Consider the following 24,561-nt stretch of genomic DNA (forward strand, 5'->3'; position numbering starts at 1 on the left):
GCCACCGTGACAACCCCAGAGCAGAGACTCAGAGGCCCGGTACCGGGTACCCCTCGGCCCTGCGGCAGTGGGGGCGCTACAACTTGGCGTCACGAACAGGATCTACTTAAGCCTGAAGAATCGGGTCATGTGTGCCTTGGAACTGTGATTTATTGTGCTTGGACTGTTACTTATTGCAAAGACTGTGTATTGCCACTTGCCGCCAGAAGTTCCCGCCAAAACCGCCGCCATTACAGCGCTAAGGAGAGCGCAGGAGAAGAAGAAGGGCGTGGAGTGGGCGTAGACAAGCTGGAGAGCGTGAAAGACAATGGCCTCCCAGTCTAAATATTTCTGCCCCTTGAGGACGTGTCCGTCAGCAGCCGAGATCCGCCTCCTGATCCTCAATGGGGGTGGAGACAACGAAAGCGAAACCGCCCACGAAGGAGAGAGCAGGAAAAGGACCAGGAAGAAGAAGTCAGTGACATGGAGGACGCCATGGCCAGCCGCCCGGAGCCGGAGCGTGGGGTCAGAGCCGAGGACTCCCCCAGCTACCCGGAGAGGCACCGCAGCCAGACCTCCACAGTTGACGCTGACCTCCTGCAGACCGGAGCGGACGAGCAGATCCACCAACTCCTGCAGACGCAGCTGAGCACTGAGGCCAGGTGGAAGAAGGCCATCATCGGGAGCCTCGCCAGACGTCTGTCGGCAGCCTCGTCTGGTCCGGAGCAAGAAGGAAGTTACAGCGCTCCAAAGCCAGAAAGCAAGGCTCTGCCGGAAAGCGAGATGCTGCAAACGGAGATGACAACGCCGCAGCGCAAGGCCCTGCAGCCAGCATTCCAGATCCCAGCGGAGACGGAGCAGATCGGCACCGGAGGGACCGCATCTGAAGCAGGTATGAAGGACGACCCTGCCCTGACGACCGACACCACTCCAGTGACTGCTAGTGCCACAACTGCTGACTCCATTCCAGTGACTGATCTTGCAGCAGCCGCTACCTCTGCTGCAGCAAATGCCCATACTCAAGCTGCGCAGACCTCCATCGCTGCGCATGATTTAACCGTACATGAAAGACGGATTAACGGCGTTTGTCCAGCACTGGGTGTAACCCTGGACCTCACTTTTCCCAGGCCAAGAAGGGTTAAGTGCCAGGTGCAGCCCTGGAAGCCGTCCAACTAAACCTCAGAAATCTGAATATGTAAATAGTTAACTGTTTGTTTCCCTGCTTTTTGCTGCTTTATACCCGTCCAGTGTTAACTCTTAAAGGGATCCCTTTGTTGACCCGGGATCCCTATTATTTTTGTTTGTTTTCGACGTTTTGCACAAGTTATCAAGAACTGCCGAATCATGAACAATGCATGATACAAACTCCTTGTATATAGTTTGCACCTTCTTAAAGGTGCTCTCTACTGGTTTTACATAAAAGACGGACTCTTTGCGAAGATACGGTTCTTGGACCTGCACTGGAGTCCTTGCTGCATACGGACTTGCGGCTTGAGAAGTTGCACTACCTCATAGAGACTTGGTCCCCTCTTAAAGGGGATGTTCACATCCTGCACTTATGAAGTGTTGCCTTAAGATGGTTGAATGGCAATAATGTCTTGAAAAGAAAGTATTGATGATGTTGATATGTGAAAGTTGAATGTAACTAACTAGTTGATTGTAAGAAATGTTCAATAATGTTAATAGAAGAATGAGGACAGGGAGTGAACCCGTAGGGGTTAGTGGTAAGTCCTCCTAGGAGCCATACAGAGATGGTTCAGTGATCTTAAACTGAAAGAAAAATGATATGTTCTATACTGTGTATAGTAGTGGAAGGACAGTAGGCTCGGGCGGAAAGGAGCGGTCCTGTAACAGAAAGGAGAGGCAGTAGGTCTGGAGCAGTTAGGACAGGCGGCCCTGCAGATTTAAAGAAGGAGAATGCAAAAACGTTAATTAGCCTTATATGTGATATAAGAAGGTCTTTAGTGGATTTAGCGAGTACGTCCTTAAAGGCAATGTTAAATTATTGTTCAAAGATTTTGCACTTAGTAGAATACCCGGTTGGGTAAGAAAAGTTATTTATAGTAAAGTTATTTTAAAAAGTATTTAACCATGTTTGTAACGTTCAAGTGTCCTCACCTCCCATAAAGGGAAGCTGTGTTAAAAAGTTGACTTGTACTTGCATTTTCAAAATTGTATGTCTTTTTGCTGACATGTATTGTTGTTTTCTTCCCAGTCCAGGAGTACTGGATTTAACCGGGGGGGAGTGCAGCGCCCCAGAGTCCTGGTCGTTGCAGTACTGTGGCTCCGCCGCTAAGGGGGGCTATGGTACGTCTGATGGCACTGAAGGAGTTCATCTGACCAGGTATCACATACACCAATACATTTCACAGTCTGGCCTCCAGGGGGAGCTAAGGGTACTATTCATTAGGCCACTCCTCACAGTCTGGTAAAACTGGGGGTTAGGCAGGAAGTTAGAGAGAAAGCTGACTGGGTTGGAACCAGGCAACACCTTGTGGCAGAGGGTGTTGTGGGGGAAGATTCGGTAGGGTCCCTGTCAGGGGTGGGATCCTGACAGAGGCCTGGCAATCAGAGAGAAAGCTACGGGACCGCGCCTGCACTTCATAGCGGCGGTGCCCTAAGAAAGGACAAGAAGCGAGATTTATTGTGCTGAGTGAGAAACGAGATCAACGCAACAGGGAGAATACCAGTAGGAGTCGTGCTGTTAGACGGAGGCAACATCCTACTGAGGCGTAACTAACCTGTGGCCGGAACGCCGAGGAAGTACAGAGCTCTAAGCATTACTTCAAACCAACGGCAGGGCAGAGAGCTATAGGCTGGCTGTCTCACCTACATCACCTACGCAGACATAGGGGTCAACTTGTGGAGAGGGGCGACTCTAGGGTCCCGGAAGAGCTCCGAGCCTTCCCGTCATACGGGTGCGTCCTACCATAAGATCTGGGGGACGAGAAGAAGACGAAGAACATCAGAATCGAGTTGTGAGGGAACACGAGAAACAGACACAACAGTTGTGGTGACTATCCCGTAAGCACAGCAGGGGAGGACTACAACACATAAGCGCTAGAAGGAGGGCACAGATTTCCACCTGCGAAGGGAACTCTGGAGGTGCCATCGGACCGGCCGGACTTGCGCAGCCCAGCTAACCGTATTCCGGACTGAGGACCCAGAAGCCTTCAGTAAAGAGGTAAAGAGACTGCAACCTGGTGTCCTCGTTATTTACTGCGACCTGCACCACACCACCACAACATCATCACCATCCCCTCCACATTCATTGTACGCCCCTCAGCAGGGTCACGGACCGGGTCTAGCCACCGTGACAACCCCAGAGCAGAGACTCAGAGGCCCGGTACCGGGTACCCCTCGGCCCTGCGGCAGTGGGGGCGCTACATATATATACACTGCACAGTACCACTCCTGTATATACAGTTAGGTCCATATATATTTGGACAGAGACAACATTTTTCTCATTTTGGTTATAGACATTACCACAATTTAATTTTAAACAAAACAATTCAGATGCAGTTGAAGTTCAGACTTTCAGCTTTCATTTGAGGGTATCCATATTAAAATTGGATGAAGAGTTTAGGAGTTTCAGCTCCTTAATCTGTGCCACCCTGTTTTTTAAAGGGAGCAAAAGTAATTGGACAATTGACTCCAAGGCTATTTCATGGACAGGTGTGGGCAATCCCTTCGTTATGTCATTCTCAACTAAGCAGATAAAAGGCCTGGAGTTGATTTGAGGTGTGGTGCTGCATTTGGAAGGTTTTGCTGTGAAGTAAACATGCGGTAAAGGAGCTCTCCATGCAGGTGAAACAAGCCATTCTTAAGCTGTGAAAACAGAGAAAAAACCCATCCGAGAAATTGCTACAATATTAGGAGTGGCAAAATCTACAGTTTGGTCCATCCTGAGAAGGAAAGAAAGCACTGGTGATCTCATCAATGCAAAAAGACCTGGGCGCCCACGGAAGACAACAGTGGTGGGTGATCGCAGAATAATCTCCATGGTGAAGAGAAACCCTTCACAACAGCCAACCAAGTGAACAACACTCTCCAGGTCGGCGTATCAATATCCAAATCTACCATAAAGAGAAGACTGCATGAAAGTAACTACAGAGGGTTCATTGCACGGTGCAGCCACTCATAAGCATCAAGGATAAAAAGGCTAAAAACATCTAAAAAAGCCAGCACAGTTCTGGAAGAACATTCTGTGGACAGATGAAACCAAGATCAACCTCTACCAGAATGATGGAAGGAGAAAAGTATGGCGAAGGCGTGGTACAGCTCATGATCCAAAGCATACCACATCATCTGTAACCACGGCGGAGGCAGTGTGATGGCTTGGGCATGCATGGCTGCCAGTGGCACTGGGTCACTAGTGTTTATGGATGATGTGACACAGGAATGAATTCTGAGGTCTTCAGAGCCGCCATACTGTGTGCTCAGATCCAGCCAAATGCAGCAAACTGGTTGGTCGTCGTTTCATACTACAGATGGACAATGACCCACAACATAAAGCCAAAGCAACCCAGGAGTCTATTAAAGCAAAGAAGTGGAATATTCTTGAATGGCCAAGTCAGTCACCTGATCTCAACCCAATTGAGCAGCATTTCACTTGTTAAAGACTAAACTTCAGACAGAAAGGCCACAAACAACCAGCAACTGAAAACCACTGCAGTGAAGGCCTGGCAGAGCATCAAAAAGGAGGAAACACAGCGTCTGGTGATGTCCATGAGTTCAAGACTTCAGGCAGTCATTGCCAACAAAGGGTTTTCAACCAAGTACTAGAAATGAACATTTTATTTACAATTATAGAATATGTCCAATTACTTTTGGTCCCTTTAAAAACAGGGTGGCACATGTTAAGTAGCTGAAACTCCTAAACCCTTCATCCAATTTTAATGTGGATACCCTCAAATGAAAGCTGAAAGTCTGAACTACAACTGCATCTGAATTGTTTTGTTTAAAATTCATTGTGGTAATGTCTATAACCAAAATGAGAAAAATGTTGTCTCTGTCCAAATATATATGGACCTAACTGTATACACTGCACAGTACCACTCCTCCTGTCCTGTATATATACACTGCACAGTACCACTCCTCCTGTATATATACACTGCACAGTACCACTCCTCCTGTATATATACACTGCACAGTACCACTCCTCCTGTATATATACACTGCACAGTACCGCTCCTCCTGTCCTGTATATATACACGGCACAGTACCGCTCCTCCTGTCCTGTATATATACACTGCTGTTGTGAACTCCGTTTTCAGGCTCCCTCTTGTGGTCACAGATGGTATTGTGTGACTTTGGTTTTTTGGCTCCCCCTGGTGGTTTGGTTTATTATCCTGCGGGTCTGCTGGATCAGCTGCCTCGTTATTCACCAGGGAGGCTCCTATTTAGCTCTGCTTCACTTCCACTTGTTGCCGGCTGTCAATGTATTCATTGCTATTGTGATTACTCCTGATTATCTCGTTTTCTGCCTCTTCAGGATAAGCTAAGTTCTGTTTGAATATTTTTTGCTCATCTGCCTGCAATATGATTTCTGTGTATGATGAGTCTAGTCCAGCTTGCTAACATGTGATTTCTTTTTGCTGGTAAGCTCTGGGGTACGGAGTTGCTTCCCCCGCACTGTTAGTTGGTGCGGGGGCTCGAGCAATCTCTGCGTGGATATTTTGAATAGGGTTTTTTATTGACCGCACAGTTTCCTTCCTATTTTCTGCTATCTAGTATTAGCGGGCCTCATTTGCTAAATCTGATTTCATCTCTGCGTTTGTGCTTTCCCCTTAACTCACCGTTAATATTTGTGGGGGGCTATTCTATATCTTTGGGGTCTTCTACTGAGGCAAGTGAGGACTTACTTTCCCTCCAGGAATAGTCAGTTTCTCAGGCCGTGACGAGACGTCTAGGATTTTTAGGTAACATTCCACGGCTGCCTATAGTTGTTTGCGGATAGGATCAGGTTGTGGTCAATCTAGTTACCACTTCCCCAGAGCTAGTAGTCTGTTCAGTAACTTAGCTAGTCCGACCTGCGATCCTTGCCACTAGGATCATAACACACTGCACAGTACCGCTCCTCCTGTCCTGTATATATACACTGCACAGTACCACTCCTCCTGTCCTGTATATATGCACTGCACAGTACCACTCCTCCTGTCCTGTATATATACACTGCACAGTACCGCTCCTCCTGTCCTGTATATATACACTGCACAGTACCGCTCCTCCTGTCCTGTATATATACTCTGCACAGTACCACTCCTCCTGTATATATACACTGCACAGTACCGCTCCTCCTGTCCTGTATATATACACTGCACAGTACCGCTCCTCCTGTCCTGTATATATACACTGCACAGTACCGCTCCTCCTGTCCTGTATATATACACTGCACAGTACCGCTTCTCCTGTCCTGTATATATACACTGCACAGTACCACTCCGTCTGTCCTGTATATATACACTGCACAGTACCACTCCTCCTGTCCTGTATACATACACTGCACAGTACAACTCCTCCTGTCCTGTATATATACACACTGCACAGTACCACTCCTCCTGTCCTGTATATATACACTGCACAGCACCACTCCTCCTGTCCTGTATATGTACACTGCACAGTACCGCTCCTCCTGTCCTGTATATGTACACTGCACATTACCGCTCCTCCTGTCCTGTATATATACACTGCACAGTACCGCTCCTCCTGTCCTGTATATATACACTGCACAGTACTGCTCCTCCTGTCCTGTATATATACACTGCACAGTACCGCTCCTCCTGTCCTGTATATATACACTGCACAGTACCACTCCTCCTGTCCTGTATATATACACTGCACAGTACCACTCCTCCTGTCTTGTATATATACACTGCACAGTACCGCTCCTCCTATATATATACACTGCACAGTACCACTCCTCCTGTATATATATACTGCACAGTACCACTCCTCCAGTCCTGTATATATACACTGCACAGTACTGCTCCTCCAGTCCTGTATATATACACTGCACAGTACCACTCCTCCTGTATATATACACTGCACAGTACCGCTCCTCCTGTCCTGTATATATACACTGCACAGTACCGCTCCTCCTGTCCTGTATATATACACTGCACAGTACCACTCCGTCTGTCCTGTATATATACACTGCACAGTACCGCTCCTCCTGTCCTGTATATATACACTGCACAGTACCGCTCCTCCTGTCCTGTATATATACACTGCACAGTACCGCTCCTCCTGTCCTGTATATATACACTGCACAGTACCACTCCTCCTGTCCTGTATATATACACTGCACAGTACCGCTCCTCCTATATATATACACTGCACAGTACCACTCCTCCTGTATATATACACTGCACAGTACCGCTCCTCCTGTCCTGTATATATACACTGCACAGCACCACTCCTCCTGTCCTGTATATGTACACTGCACAGTACCGCTCCTCCTGTCCTGTATATGTACACTGCACAGTACCGCTCCTCCTGTCCTGTATATATACACTGCACAGTACCGCTCCTCCTGTTCTGTATATATACACTGCACAGTACCGCTCCTCCTGTCCTGTATATATACACTGCACAGTACCGCTCCTCCTGTCCTGTATATATACACTGCACAGTACCGCTCCTCCTGTCCTGTATATATACACTGCACAGTACCGCTCCTCCTGTCCTGTATATATACACTGCACAGTACCACTCCTCCTGTCCTGTATATATACACTGCACAGTACCGCTCCTCCTATATATATACACTGCACAGTACCACTCCTCCTGTCCTGTATATATACACTGCACAGTACCTCTCCTCCTGTCCTGTATATATACACTGCACAGTACCGCTCCTCCTGTCCTGTATATATACACTGCACAGTACCACTCCTCCTGTCCTGTATATATACACTGCACAGTACCACTCCTCCTGTCCTGTCTATATACACTGCACCGTACCGCTCCTCCTGTCCTGTCTATATACACTGCACAGTACCGCTCCTCCTGTCCTGTATATATACACTGCACAGTACCGCTCCTCCTGTCCTGTATATATACACTGCACAGTACCGCTCCTCCTGTCCTGTATATATACACTGCACAGTACCACTCCTGTATATATACACTGCACAGTACCACTCCTCCTGTATATATACACTGCACAGTACCACTCCTCCTGTCCTGTATATATACCCTGCACAGTACCACTCCTCCTGTCCTGTATATATACCCTGCACAGTACTCCTCCTGTCCTGTATATATACACTGCACAGTACCGCTCCTCCTGTATATATACACTGCACAGTACCACTCCTCCTGTATATATACACTGCACAGTACCACTCCTCCTGTATATATACACTGCACAGTACCATGTTGTGAAATTGGATTCTGGGCTCCCCCGGTGGCCACTTGTGGAATTGAACTTGTGTGCATCATCCCCTCTGTTCACCTGCTCCTATCAGGATGTGGGAGTCGCTATATAACCTTGCTCCTCTGTCAGTTTCTTGCCGGTCAACAATGTAATCAGAAGCCTTTCTGTGCTTGTTCCTGCTACTAGACAACTCCCAGCTAAGTTGGACTTTTGTCCTTGTGTGTTTTTGCATTTTGTTCCTGTTCACAGCTGCTGTTTCGTTACTGTGTCTGGAAAGCTCTAGTGATCGGAAATTTCCACTCTGGTGTTATGAGTTAATGCTAGAGTCTTAAAGGAATTTCTGGATGGTGTTTTGATAGGGTTTTCTGCTGACCATGAAAGTGTCCTTTCTGTCTTCCTGCTATCTAGAAAGCGGACCTCGATTTTGCTAAACCTATTTTCATACTACGTTTGTCATTTCATCTATAATCACCGCCAATATATGTGGGGGCCTCTGTCTGCCTTTTGGGAAAATTTCTCTAGAGGTGAGCCAGGACTGTCTTTTCCTCTGCTAGGATTAGGTAGTTCTCCGGCTGGCGCTGGGCATCTAGGGATAAAAAACGTAGGCATGCTACCCGGCTACTTCTAGTTGTGCGGCAGGTTTAGTTCATGGTCAGTATAGTTTCCATCTTCCAAGAGCTAGTTCTCATATATGCTGGGCTATGTTCTCTCGCCATTGAGAATCATGACAGTTTGACCGGACCAAAAAAGGGTTAAATTACTGGCTGAGAAAGGAGAGAAAAAAGAAGTCTGCTACAATTTTTTTTTTTTTTTTTCCTCTAGTTCTGAGTGTGCTCTTAATAGAATCACTTGCTAGTCTGCCTATACTGCAGCCTTCCTCTCTTTCTCTCCTTCTAATCCTTGAATGGCCCTGTGTTCACCTGTTTCAAATGGATCTTCAGAGTGTAGCTACAGGTTTGAATAATCTCGCCACAAAGGTACAAAATTTGCAAGATTTTGTTGTTCATGCACCTGTGTCTGAGCCTAGATTTCCTTTGCCTGAATTCTTCTCGGGGAATAGATCTCACTTTCAAAATTTTAAAAATAATTGCAAATTGTTTTTGTCCCTGAAGTCTCGCTCTGCCGGAGACCCTGCACAGCAGGTCAGGATTGTAATTTCCTTGCTCCGGGGCGACCCTCAAGACTGGGCTTTTGCATTGGCACCAGGGGATCCTGCGTTGCTCAATGTGGATGCGTTTTTTCTGGCCTTGGGGTTGCTTTATGAGGAACCTCATTTAGAGCTTCAGGCGGAAAAGGCCTTGATGTCCTTGTCTCAGGGGCAAGATGAAGCTGAAATATACTGCCAAAAATTCCGCAAATGGTCTGTGCTTACTCAGTGGAATGAGTGCGCCCTGGCGGCGATTTTCAGAGAAGGTCTCTCTGATGCCATTAAGGATGTTATGGTGGGGTTCCCTGTGACTGCGAGTCTGAATGAGTCCATGACGATGGCTATTCAGATCGATAGGCGTCTGCGGGAGCGCAAACCTGTGCACCATTCGGCGGTGTCTACTGAAAAAACGCCAGAAAATATGCAATGTGATAGAATTCTGTCCAGAAGCGAGCGGCAGAATATTAGACGAAAAAATGGGTTGTGCTTCTATTGTGGTGATTCAACTCATGTTATATCAGCATGCTTTAAGCGTACTAAGAAGCCTGACAAGTCTGTTTCAATTAGCACTTTACAGTCTAAGTTTATTCTATCTGTGACCCTGATTTGTTCTTTGTCATCTATTACCGCGGACGCCTATGTCGACTCTGGCGCTGCTTTGAGTCTTATGGATTGGTCCTTTGCCAAACGCTGTGGGTATGATTTGGAGCCATTGGAGGCTCCGATACCTCTGAAAGGGATTGACTCCACCCCATTGGCTAGTAATAAACCACAATACTGGACACAAGTGACTATGCGTGTTAATCCGGATCACCAGGAGGTTATTCGCTTTCTGGTGCTGTATAACCTACATGATGTGTTGGTGCTTGGATTGCCATGGCTGCAATCTCATAACCCAGTCCTCGACTGGAGAGCTATGTCTGTGTTAAGCTGGGGATGTAAAGGAACTCATGGGGACGTACCTTTGGTTTCCATTTCATCATCTATTCCCTCTGAGATTCCTGAATTCTTGTCTGACTTTCGTGACGTTTTTGAAGAACCCAAGGTTGGTTCACTACCTCCGCACCGGGAGTGCGATTGTGCCATAGACTTGATTCCGGGTAGTAAATACCCTAAGGGTCGTTTATTTAATCTGTCTGTGCCTGAACACGCTGCTATGCGAGAATATATAAAGGAGTCCTTGGAAAAGGGACATATTCGTCCTTCGTCATCTCCCTTAGGAGCCGGTTTTTTCTTTGTGTCTAAGAAAGACGGCTCTTTGAGGCCGTGTATTGATTATCGACTTTTTAATAAAATCACGGTTAAATATCAATATCCGTTGCCACTGCTGACTGATTTGTTTGCTCGTATAAAGGGGGCCAAGTGGTTCTCTAAGATTGATCTCCGTGGGGCGTATAATTTGGTGCGAATCAAGCAGGGGGATGAGTGGAAAACCGCATTTAATACGCCCGAGGGCCATTTTGAGTATTTGGTGATGCCTTTTGGTCTTTCAAATGCCCCTTCAGTCTTCCAGTCCTTTATGCATGACATTTTCCGCGATTATTTGGATAAATTTATGATTGTGTATCTGGATGATATTCTGATTTTTTCGGATGACTGGGACTCTCATGTCCAGCAGGTCAGGAGGGTTTTTCAGGTTTTGCGGTCTAATTCCTTGTGTGTGAAGGGTTCTAAGTGTGTTTTTGGGGTTCAAAAGATTTCTTTCTTGGGATACATTTTTTCCCCCTCTTCCATCGAGATGGATCCTGTCAAGGTTCAGGCTATTGGTGATTGGACGCAACCCTCTTCTCTTAAGAGTCTTCAGAAATTTTTGGGCTTTGCTAACTTTTATCGTCGATTTATTGCTGGTTTTTCTGATGTTGTAAAACCATTGACTGATTTGACTAAGAAGGGTGCTGATGTTGCTGATTGGTCCCCTGATGCTGTGGAGGCCTTTCGGGAGCTCAAGCGCCGCTTTTCTTCCGCCCCAGTGTTGCGTCAGCCTGATGTTGCTCTTCCTTTTCAGGTTGAGGTCGACGCTTCTGAAATCGGAGCTGGGGCGGTGTTGTCGCAGAGAAGTTCCGACTGCTCCGTGATGAGACCTTGTGCTTTTTTTTCCCGTAAATTTTCGCCCGCCAAGCAGAATTATGATATTGGGAATCGGGAGCTTTTGGCCATAAAGTGGGCTTTTGAGGAGTGGCGTCACTGGCTTGAGGGGGCCAGACATCAGGTGGTGGTATTGACTGACCACAAAAATTTAATTTACCTTGAGTCTGCCAGGCGCCTGAATCCTAGACAGGCGCGCTGGTCGTTGTTTTTCTCTCGGTTTAATTTTGTGGTGTCGTACCTACCGGGTTCTAAGAATGTTAAGGCGGATGCCCTTTCTAGGAGTTTTGAGCCTGACTCCCCTGGTAATTCTGAGCCCACAGGTATCCTTAAAGATGGAGTGATATTGTCTGCCGTTTCTCCAGACCTGCGGCGGGCCTTGCAGGAGTTTCAGGCGGATAGACCTGATCGTTGCCCACCTGGTAGACTGTTTGTTCCTGATGATTGGACCAGTAGAGTCATCTCTGAGGTTCATTCTTCTGCGTTGGCAGGTCATCCTGGAATCTTTGGTACCAGGGATTTGGTGGCAAGGTCCTTCTGGTGGCCTTCCCTGTCACGAGATGTGCGAGGCTTTGTGCAGTCTTGTGACGTTTGTGCTCGGGCCAAGCCTTGTTGTTCTCGGGCTAGTGGATTGTTGTTGCCCTTGCCTATCCCGAAGAGGCCTTGGACGCACATCTCGATGGATTTTATTTCGGATCTGCCTGTTTCTCAGAAGATGTCTGTCATCTGGGTGGTGTGTGACCGTTTCTCTAAGATGGTCCATCTGGTTCCCTTGCCTAAGTTGCCTTCTTCTTCCGAGTTGGTTCCTCTGTTTTTTCAAAATGTTGTTCGTTTGCATGGTATTCCTGAGAATATCGTTTCTGACAGAGGGACCCAATTCGTGTCTAGATTTTGGCGGGCATTCTGTGCTAGGATGGGCATAGATTTGTCTTTTTCGTCTGCTTTCCATCCTCAGACTAATGGCCAGACCGAGCGGACTAATCAGACCTTGGAGACATATTTGAGGTGTTTTGTGTCTGCGGATCAGGATGATTGGGTTGCTTTTTTGCCTTTGGCGGAGTTCGCCCTCAATAATCGGGCCAGCTCTGCCACCTTGGTGTCCCCGTTTTTCTGTAATTTGGGGTTTCATCCTCGATTTTCCTCCGGTCAAGTGGAATCTTCGGATTGTCCTGGAGTGGATGCTGTGGTGGAGAGGTTGCATCAGATTTGGGGGCAGGTGGTGGACAATTTGAAGTTGTCCCAGGAGAAGACTCAGCTTTTTGCCAACCGCCGTCGTCGTGTTGGTCCTCGGCTTTGTGTTGGGGACTTGGTGTGGTTGTCTTCTCGTTTTGTCCCTATGAGGGTTTCTTCTCCTAAGTTTAAGCCTCGGTTCATCGGCCCGTACAAGATATTGGAGATTCTTAACCCTGTGTCCTTCCGTTTGGACCTCCCTGCATCCTTTTCGATTCATAATGTTTTTCATCGGTCATTGTTGCGCAGGTATGAGGTACCGGTTGTGCCTTCCGTTGAGCCTCCTGCTCCGGTGTTGGTTGAGGGTGAGTTGGAGTACGTTGTGGAAAAGATCTTAGACTCTCGTGTTTCCAGACGGAGACTCCAGTATCTGGTCAAATGGAAGGGATACGGTCAGGAGGATAATTCTTGGGTCACTGCCTCTGATGTTCATGCCTCCGATCTTGTCCGTGCCTTTCATAGGGCTCATCCTGATCGCCCTGGTGGTTCTGGTGAGGGTTCGGTGCCCCCTCCTTGAGGGGGGGGTACTGTTGTGAAATTGGATTCTGGGCTCCCCCGGTGGCCACTTGTGGAATTGAACTTGTGTGCATCATCCCCTCTGTTCACCTGCTCCTATCAGGATGTGGGAGTCGCTATATAACCTTGCTCCTCTGTCAGTTTCTTGCCGGTCAACAATGTAATCAGAAGCCTTCTGTGCTTGTTCCTGCTACTAGACAACTCCCAGCTAAGTTGGACTTTTGTCCTTGTGTGTTTTTGCATTTTGTTCCTGTTCACAGCTGCTGTTTCGTTACTGTGTCTGGAAAGCTCTAGTGATCGGAAATTTCCACTCTGGTGTTATGAGTTAATGCTAGAGTCTTAAAGGAATTTCTGGATGGTGTTTTGATAGGGTTTTCTGCTGACCATGAAAGTGTCCTTTCTGTCTTCCTGCTATCTAGAAAGCGGACCTCGATTTTGCTAAACCTATTTTCATACTACGTTTGTCATTTCATCTATAATCACCGCCAATATATGTGGGGGCCTCTGTCTGCCTTTTGGGAAAATTTCTCTAGAGGTGAGCCAGGACTGTCTTTTCCTCTGCTAGGATTAGGTAGTTCTCCGGCTGGCGCTGGGCATCTAGGGTTAAAAAACGTAGGCATGCTACCCGGCTACTTCTAGTTGTGCGGCAGGTTTAGTTCATGGTCAGTATAGTTTCCATCTTCCAAGAGCTAGTTCTCATATATGCTGGGCTATGTTCTCTCGCCATTGAGAATCATGACAGTACCACTTCTCCTGTATATATACACTGCACAGTACCGCTCCTCCTGTATATATACACTGCACAGTACCACTCCTCCTGTATATATACACTGCACAGTACCACTCCTCCTGTATATATACACTGCACAGTACCACTCCTCCTGTATATATACACTGCACAGTACCACTCCTCCTGTATATATACACTGCACAGTACCACTCCTCCTGTATATATACACTGCACAGTACCACTTCTCCTGTATATATACACTGCACAGTACCACTCCTCCTGTATATATACACTGCACAGTACCACTCCTCCTGTATATATACACTGAACAGTACCGCTCCTCCTGTATATATACACTGCACAGTACCCCTCCTGTATATATACACTGCACAGTACCGCTCCTCCTGTATATATACACTGCACAGTACCACTCCTGTATATATACACTGCACAGTACCGCTCCTCCTGTATATATACACTGCACAGTACCACTCCTCCTGTATATATACACTGCACAGTACCACTCCTCCTGTCCTGTATATATACCCTGCACAGTACCACTCCTCCTGTATATATACACTGCACAGTACCACTCCTCCTGTCCTGTATATATACCCTGCACAGTACCACTCCTCCTGTCCTGTATATATACACTGCACAGTACCACTCCTCCTGTCCTGTATATATACCCTGCACAGTACCACTCCTCCTGTCCTGTATATATACACTGCACAGTACCACTCCTCCTGTCCTGTATATATACACTGCACAGTACCACTCCTCCTGTCCTGTATATATACCCTGCACAGTACCACTCCTCCTATCCTGTATATATACACTGCACAGTACCACTCCTCCTGTCCTTTATATATACACTGCACAGTACCACTCCTCCTGTCCTGTATATATACACTGCACAGTACCACTCCTCCTGTCCTGTATATATACCCTGCACAGTACCACTCCTCCTGTATATATACAGTGCACAGTACCACTCCTCCTGTATATATACAGTGCACAGTACCACTCCTCCTGTATATATACACTGCACAGTACCGCTCCTCCTGTATATATACACTGCACAGTACCACTCCTCCTGTATATATACACTGCACAGTACCGCTCCTCCTGTATATATACACTGCACAGTACCGCTCCTCCTGTATATATACACTGCACAGTACCACTCCTCCTGTATATATACACTGCACAGTACCACTCCTCCTGTATATATACACTGCACAGTACCACTCCTCCTGTCCTGTATATATACACTGCACAGTACCACTCCTCCTGTATATATACACTGCACAGTACCACTCCTCCTGTATATATACACTGCACAGTACCGCTCCTCCTCTATATATACACTGCACAGTACCACTCCTCCTGTATATGCAGCACCCCAGAGTCCTGGTTGTTGCAGTACTGCGGCTCCGCCACTATGGGGAGCTATGGTACGTCTGATTGCACTAAGGAGTTCCTCTGACCAGGTACATTTTCACCACACTTCACACTCCGGCCACCAGGGGGGGTGGTCCTATCTAGTAGGCCACTCCTCACAACTCTGGTAAAACTGGGGGTTGGACAGGAAGACAGGGAGAAGTAGCTGGGAAGAGCTAGTGAGAGGACCTGTCAGGGATGGGGATCCTGGCAGACTCCTCAGAGCAGAACTAACCAGCAAACAACGGGAATACAAAAAAGGAGAATACCAGCAGGGGTTTTGTTGAAAGAGGCAGCACCTTGCTGAGGCGCAAACAATCGGTGGCCGGAACGCCGAGTAAGAAAGAGACTTTAAGTACATTGCAAACCACGGCAGGACAGCTAATTACAGGTTGGCTGTCTCACTTAACACCTAAGCAGACAACGGAGGCAGCTGTGGGAGAGGGGCGACTCTAGGGTCCCGGAAGAACTCCAGGCCTACCCCGTCATACGGGTGCGTCCTACCATATCACCTGGAGGACGGAGAACGAACAGTAGAGACAGAAAGAAACAGTTGTGAGGACTATCCCGGGAGCTCAGCAGGGAAGAACTACAACACACAGCGCTAGAAGGTAGATACTGATTCCCACCTGTGAGGAGAACTCCTGATGTGTCGTTGGACCGGCCGGTCTCTGAAAACCCAGTTAACAGCGCTCTGGACTGAGGTCTCCAACATCTTCAGTAAAGAGGTAAAGAGACTGCAAACTGGTGTCCTCGTTATTTACCGCGACCTGCACCGTTACCACACCACTTATTGCACCGGACGTCCCCCATTGACAGACAGGGCCACGGACCGGGTCTAGCCACCGTGACAACCCCAGGACTGAGACCTAGAGGCCCGGCTCCGGGTACCCCTCGGCCCTGCGGCGGTGTGGGGGCGCTCCAATTTTGGCGTCACGAACAGGATTTACTTAAGCCTGAAGAATCAGGTCATGTGTGCCTTGGAACTGTGAGTTATTGTGCTTGGACTGTACTTTATTGAAAAGACTGTGCTGTGCCATTTGCCGCCAAAATTCGCCATTGCCGCGCGCGGAGGGAGGAGCCTTAGCTACGTGGGCGGGATCAGCCAAAAGAAGCGCGGAACGGAAAGCGCGGTGAGGCGCCAATCCCGGAAGAGGAACTCCAACCTCCAGCAGGTTAGTGGAAGGAAGGGACGGCCATGTCCGAGTCGGGAGGAGAGGAGGTGGCGGTCGCAGCCGCGGACGCAGGGGCAGCTCCGGTCCCCGCAGCGGGCGAAGCCGCGGCCCTAATACCACCACTGACTGCCGCAGAACCCGCTGCCCCCATCAGCCAGTCGGACACTGCCGCTAATGCAAAAGCCATAATGCCCTTCTCCATGCCCTACCTGCCCGGAGCGGCCTGGCTCCCACGATACTCTGGGGAGGCGCATACGTTCACTGACTTTAAAGAAGGGCTCTGCAGCCTGCTCGAGTTCTATCCCCTAACCGAGCCCCAGAAGGTCCATATGATAACCGGCCAACTCTTTGGGGCGGCTCTGAGGGAATTGAAATCCTGGCCCGCTGAGGATAAAGGAACTGCACAACAGATTTTTGCCAAGCTTAAAGCCACCTTTGACACTCGCACTGCTACAGAGATTAAACTGACTTTTTATGGATGCAAACAAAAGTCACAGGATAGCTTGCGGGACTATGCCCTTAATCTCCAGGAAGCGATGCGGGCCATTAAGCAGAGTGACCCCGGCAGCATGCAGGATGAAGATAAAATCCTGAAGGAGCGGTTCATTGAGGGGCTCCTGTGCAGTCACCAGCGGGGCCAATTGCACTTTCTGGCCATGCAAAATCCAGACTTGACTTTTGCGCAGTTTAAAGATAAAGCTATCCAGGCATTGCAGGAGCGACAGCCCAGCCGCGCAGTACCACCCAGGCGCCCCGCTCTCACATACCACCAGGAGGTGGCATCGGATACCCCAGTTGCCGCGGAGGCCGACGCCCAGAGCTTCGAGGACGACTCCCCTGCAGGACTTCGTCTCCAGATGCAAGAGCTAACCAAGAGCGTTGCTGCCCTGGCCCGGACGGTGCAGTCCCTACAGGAGGCCCCCAAAGAGAAGATCCAGTTGGCTTCCAGCCCGGAGGATGTCCCTTGGATGCGACAGAGGAGGACTCCGCCGACCAGGAGCCGGCCCGACGATCGCTTCCACCAGGATGGACGACCCATCTGCCGCCGCTGTCACCAGGTGGGCCATCTTGCAAGGTACTGTCCTTTAAACGAGCAACCCCTGGGGCAAAGGGCCAACCCCCAGGAGTAGGACGGTCAGGCCCGCAGCATTGGAGAACCAAGTATATTGGAGGACGACCAGTTCTCCCTGTAGTGATTGATGGAATCCCCTTGAATGCTTTGCTGGACACCGGTTCTCAGGTGACGACTATACCTTACGTGCTCTACAAACGGTATTGGGAGGACGCTGATATTACTCGTGGCCCTGATGATGATTTCACCATAATCGCCAGTAATGGTCAGCCATTGCCACAAGTGGGGTATAAGGAGGTCACCATCAAAGTGGGGCGGGTGGAATTGAAAGCCCAAGGGATTGTGATTGTAGATATTGATCGTCGAGAATGTAATCCCATGATGACTCTTGGTACTAATGTTATAGAAAATTGTCTTGCAGAAGTGATTGTTTTGTTGCAACAGGTGGCAGAAAACGCTGGCCACAGTGAGCAACGTGCCCTGCAGAAGGAAATCAGAGCTCTGATGCAGAGACAGCAGGTAGAGCTGACTGGTGGCGAGATTGGTCGTGTCACTGTAAGTGATTCAAACCCCATCGCGATACCTCCCAAGAGTGAAATGTTAATATGGTGTCGAGCAGCCATAGGCCTCAGGGGTAAGGACTACCAGGCCTTGGTAGAACCTGTATATTCAGACAATAGGCCTACTGTTCTGACAGCCCGGGGGGTGGTAGACGTCCGACAGGGGAGAGTGCCTGTACGTGTCCTCAATTGTGGGGAGGAAGAGGTCCACCTAACCAAGTATACTACGCTCGCCAAACTGTTCACTGTCAATAATAGTGTAATACAGACACCTGAACCTTTGGGCCCGTCAAACGTGGCGGAGAACAAAGGTTCTGCAGAGCCCTCGAAAGATTGGTGTCGGGAATTGCATGTGGGCACTGACTCTACCCCATCTCATCAAATACAGGGGGCTTACAGGGTGGTACACGAGTACGAACAGGTATTCAGCAAACACCCCTCAGATTTTGGACAGGTGAAAGGGATCCAACATCACATCCCCACGGGAGATCATCGACCCATAAAAGAGAGATATCGCCCTGTACCCCCAGCTCATTACCAGTGTGCCAAGGACATGTTGCGGGAAATGAAGGAGGCTGGGGTGGTGAGAGACAGCTGTAGCCCCTGGGCGGCTCCGTTAGTCCTTGTTAAAAAGAAAGATGGTACAATGAGGATGTGTGTTGATTACAGACAGTTGAATCGCATTACACATAAGGACGCATACCCACTGCCCAGGATAGAGGAGTCTCTGGCTGCTTTAAAATCTGCTAACTATTTCTCTACCTTAGATCTCACCAGTGGGTACTGGCAGGTTCCTGTGGCGGAGGCGGACAAGGAAAAGACGGCCTTCACGACGCCAATGGGCCTCTGTGAGTTCAACTACATGCCCTTCGGATTGTGCAATGCTCCCGGAACGTTCCAGAGGATGATGGAGAGCTGCCTGGGACACCTGAACTTTGAAACCGTGCTGCTATATCTGGATGACGTCATAGTCTTCTCTAAAACCTACGAAGACCATCTGAAGCACCTGGCCGAGGTGTTTGAAGCCTTGTCCAAATTCGGCCTAAAAGTGAAACCGTCCAAGTGTCATCTGCTGAAACCTAAAGTGCAGTACCTGGGCCATGTAGTGAGCGCTGAAGGAGTGGCCCCAGACCCCGACAAGGTCACAGTGATCCAGGACTGGCCAAAGCCTAGTGACCTCCACGAAGTCCGGCAGTTCCTCGGGTTGGTAGGTTACTACCGGAGATTCATTAAGGATTTCACCAAGAAGGCCGCACCCTTGCAAAATCTGCTGGTGGGCCAACCAAAGAAGACCAAGGGGAGGAAAACCCCCTTTGATTGGAACGAAGAGCTGGAGGAATCCTTCACCTGCTTGAAGTCGGCGCTGACGGGGGAAGAGGTACTGGCTTACCCCGAATACGACCAACCGTTTGTGCTGTACACAGATGCCAGTAATGTGGGACTAGGAGCCGTGCTGTCTCAGGTTCAGAACGGCAAGGAAAGAGTGATCGCTTACGCCAGCAGGAAACTCCGTCCCACGGAAAGGAACCCTGACAACTACAGTTTCTTCAAACTGGAATTCCTTGCCCTTGTCTGGGCAGTGACGGAGAGGTTTAAGCACTACCTGGCTTCCGCGAAATTCACCGTCTTCACGGACAACAATCCGCTAACGCATCTGGATACCGCCAAACTCGGGGCCTTGGAACAGCGGTGGATGGCCCGGCTGTCCAACTATGATTTCACCATCAAATATCGGGCAGGGCACCAGAATGCCAATGCCGATGCTTTGTCCCGAATGCCCAATTTACCAGAAGTGGGAGAAGACCCGGAGGCACTTGAAGAGGTGGAGCTGCCTGCCTTCCATCGCCCCAAAGCCACTCAGAGCTCTCACCATGTGAAGAACAGGCACAAGAACCAACCGGATGCCACGCTGAATCCCCTGCCCCACCACGGATGGGCAGAAACCCAGGATAGTGACCCCGCGGTCCGTCAGGTGAAGGAGCTCTTGACGCAGGCTGGGTTGCACCCTGGCCCAGATGATCCACAAGAAACCCAACAGCTGTGGAAGGGAAGAAGCAAGCTGTTTATCCATGATGGCAAGCTGTGCAGGAGGAGCATCGACCCACGTACTCATGAATTGGTGTGGCAGATAGTGGTGCCAAGGCGAGATGCGCCCATGGTTCTGGGAGCCTACCATGATGGAGCCGGACACTTCGGATGGAAGAAGCTGGAGAAGCTACTCCGAGGGAGGTTCTATTGGATTGGCATGAAGAGAACCATTGAGAAGTGGTGTCGGGAGTGTGGTCCATGTAGTCTGCGCAGAAAGGACCGTGACAGCCAACGGGCCCCCCTGCGGCCTATCATCACCAAACGGCCGCTTGAACTGGTCGCGCTGGATCATGTGAAGCTGACACCTAGCCGGTCGGGCTATATCTACGCCCTTACCATCGTGGACCACTACTCCAGGTTTCTGGTGGTTGTGCCTGTTAAAGATCTAACGGCCAGGACTGCCGCCAGGGCCTTCCAGCAGCACTTTTGTAGGCCCCATGGCTACCCAGAGAAGGTACTGACCGACCAGGGACCTGCCTTTGAAGCAGAAGTATTCCAAGAATTCTGCCAGTTGTACGGGTGTAAGAAGATCAGAACTACACCGTATCACCCTCAAACCAACGGGATGTGCGAGAAGATGAACCAGGTAGTAATCGATTTATTGAAGACCTTGCCTGTGGAGGAACGGAATCTGTGGCCGACAAAGTTGCCTGACTTGGTGGATATGTACAACCACATCCCAGTAAGTTCCACCAACTGTACTCCAGCGTACCTGATGCGAGGAAGGTCTAGTCGGTTACCTGTTGATCTGGACATGGGGGTCCTAGTACCCGAAGATACCTCGCCGGATGCGGATTGGGACGCAGAAAGGCAGCGAAGGTACCGCGAAGTGCAAGAGTGTGTGGAGAGAAGTCTCGCCCAGGCTAGGCAGAGGCAAGAAAGGGACTACAACCAACACGCTCCTGCGATTCCCCTGTCACCTGGTGAGCAGGTGCTTAAACGAAAGAGGAGGTTACACAAGCTCGATGACCAATGGGAAGCGGAACCGTATACCATCTTGCCATCCGACTTCGACAACACTAAGGTCTGTCTCATCAGCAAGGACAAAGGGGACACCTCGACAGCGGTATCCAGGGATCACCTTAAGGTCTGCCCCGATAAATTGAAAGAGAGGGGCACGGCCCCAGAAATCTCCCCGCCGGTGGAAAAGGAGAAAATGTTCCATACTGTCCTTGGTGACTTTCCCCAGTCCTGGACTCTGATAAACCAAGCCGTTGCGGTACCTGTTGTAATGTTTGAACAGCCGGACCCGCCAGAAACAATGGTGGAACCAGATCATCCGGCCCCGCAACCTCAACAAGCCTTGCCTGAAGAAGCCATGCCGACCGTTGAACCGGCAAATCCTCCCTCTGCTATCAGTGAGCCTGCCGTACCCACTGTTGATAGCAGCAGCTCTGAGAGCCCCAACCTGCCAGTGCTACCCAGACTCACTAGAAGTGTAGTTAGAAGACAGCGCACTACACCAGCGGTAGCAAGCATAGCGGGCCCTGTTAGGCCAATAGCAACCCCTGCGCTGCGAAGGTCCACACGCAGCACACAGAACCAAACTCCCCTCCGCTACAAAATGTGGAGGTATTGATAAGGGCTGCTATTTCATTAAAAATGTTTGTATGCATATCTTTTTGTTACAGGTTGTTAAAATGGACAATAGAGTAATGGACAGTGAATTGCTCAAAAACTTTCATAAGGGGGACCCCTTTGTTTACCCGGGGTCCCCGCTGTTTCAACCACTGAACTGAGAGTCATAAACTGTGCATGACCTAACTTTTGCAACGTTCAAGAATCCTCACCTCCCGTAAAGGGAAGTATTGTTATGTTCAATTGTTATGCTATTTCAAAAGTTTGTGTGTTTCCTGTTAACATGTATTATTGTTCTTGTTTTCCCAGTCCCGGAGTACTGGATTTAACCGGGGGGGAGTGCAGCACCCCAGAGTCCTGGTTGTTGCAGTACTGCGGCTCCGCCACTATGGGGAGCTATGGTACGTCTGATTGCACTAAGGAGTTCCTCTGACCAGGTACATTTTCACCACACTTCACACTCCGGCCACCAGGGGGGGTGGTCCTATCTAGTAGGCCACTCCTCACAACTCTGGTAAAACTGGGGGTTGGACAGGAAGACAGGGAGAAGTAGCTGGGAAGAGCTAGTGAGAGGACCTGTCAGGGATGGGGATGCTGGCAGACTCCTCAGAGCAGAACTAACCAGCAAACAACGGGAATACAGAAAAGGAGAATACCAGCAGGGGTTTTGTTGAAAGAGGCAGCACCTTGCTGAGGCGCAAACAATCGGTGGCCGGAACGCCGAGCAAGAAAGAGACTTTAAGTACATTGCAAACCACGGCAGGACAGCTAATTACAGGTTGGCTGTCTCACTTAACACCTAAGCAGACAACGGAGGCAGCTGTGGGAGAGGGGTGACTCTAGGGTCCCGGAAGAACTCCAGGCCTACCCCGTCATACGGGTGCGTCCTACCATATCACCTGGAGGACGGAGAACGAACAGTAGAGACAGAAAGAAACAGTTGTGAGGACTATCCCGGGAGCTCAGCAGGGAAGAACTACAACACACAGCGCTAGAAGGTAGATACTGATTCCCACCTGTGAGGAGAACTCCTGATGTGTCATTGGACCGGCCGGTCTCTGAAAACCCAGTTAACAGCGCTCTGGACTGAGGTCTCCCACATCTTCAGTAAAGAGGTAAAGAGACTGCAAACTGGTGTCCTCGTTATTTACCGCGACCTGCACCGTTACCACACCACTTATTTCACCGGACGTCCCCCATTGACAGACAGGGCCACGGACCGGGTCTAGCCACCGTGACAACCCCAGGACTGAGACCTAGAGGCCCGGCTCCGGGTACCCCTCGGCCCTGCGGCGGTGTGGGGGCGCTCCATATATATACACTGCACAGTACCACTCCTCCTGTCCTGTATATATACACTGCACAGTACCACTCCTCCTGTCCTGTATATATACACTGCACAGTACCACTCCTCCTGTCCTGTATATATACACTGCACAGTACCACTCCTCCTGTATATATACACTGCACAGTACCACTCCTCCTGTATATATACACTGCACAGTACCACTCCTCCTGTCCTGTATATATACACTGCACAGTACCACTCCTCCTGTCCTGTATATATACACTGCACAGTACCACTCCTCCTGTCCTGTATATATACACTGCACAGTACCACTCCTCCTGTATATATACACTGCACAGTACCACTCCTCCTGTATATATACCCTGCACAGTACCACTCCTCCTATATATATACACTGCACAGTACCACTCCTCCTGTATATATACCCTGCACAGTACCACTCCTCCTGTATATATACCCTGCACAGTACCACTCCTCCTGTATATATACACTGCACAGTACCACTCCTCCTGTCCTGTATATATACACTGCACAGTACCACTCCTCCTGTCCTGTATATATACCCTGCACAGTACCACTCCTCATTGCCCTCCTACGTCCTTCTCCGCCCCCCGCGCCTCTTGGTGGCGCCCCCTAGGATGTGCTGTTAGCTCTTCCCTGTTTGCTGCGCTGGTTTTGACCCAGAACATACATTTTGTTCAGCCAATAAAAAGTGGAGAATAATGTAAAAATTCACCTTGTTCTGGCGGATTCATCAGCCTCTGCGCCTCTGACCGGGGACACTGGAAGGACATTTCTCAGGACGCCGTGTTCCCATGGAGTGAGATCTCAGCGGGGCACAGAGACCTCACTAATCCCAAAACAAAGGCTCCGTGCTATAACTGCGCCCGGCGGGACGTCTCCGCGACATTCCTGATCAGGGATAGCGCCCGGAGAATGCGTGAGGGAGAGACCATCCTGAGGGTGACAGACCCCCACCCAGACCAGCTCTCAAAGAAGACAATGATAGCTTCCTTATTGCAGGCAGTCCTATGTAAATTCAATGCAGTCAGTGTAGAAAGAACATTTTATTAAAAATTTTGTAAATTATTATAATTTTCAAGTTGCTCTACTCAGTGAGAATTATCACTGTGTTACCTGTGGCATTACATAGGACTGCAGGTGACATCTACTACATTATCTGTAAGAGAGTTATCACTGTGTTATCTGTGGTGTTACATAGGACTGCAGGTGACATCTACTACATTATCTGTACTCAGAGAGTTATCA

At 49.2% G+C, this 24,561-nt stretch overlaps 1 protein-coding gene across 1 annotated transcript in view; it reads right to left on the reverse strand.

The window, feature by feature from the left end:
* Positions 1 to 24,260, reverse strand: part of LOC143777149 (solute carrier organic anion transporter family member 1C1-like) — a 160,714-nt gene extending 136,454 nt beyond the window's left edge. The window contains exon 1 of the mRNA XM_077267233.1: positions 24,029 to 24,260. The gene's annotated coding sequence lies outside the window, so the exon portion shown is untranslated. The remainder of the gene's footprint in view (positions 1 to 24,028) is intronic.
* Between the last annotated feature and the right edge of the window lie 301 nt (positions 24,261 to 24,561).

The sequence above is a fragment of the Ranitomeya variabilis genome, chromosome 5 (genome assembly GCF_051348905.1).
Source record: "Ranitomeya variabilis isolate aRanVar5 chromosome 5, aRanVar5.hap1, whole genome shotgun sequence".
In the NCBI taxonomy this organism is placed as follows: domain Eukaryota; kingdom Metazoa; phylum Chordata; class Amphibia; order Anura; family Dendrobatidae; genus Ranitomeya; species Ranitomeya variabilis.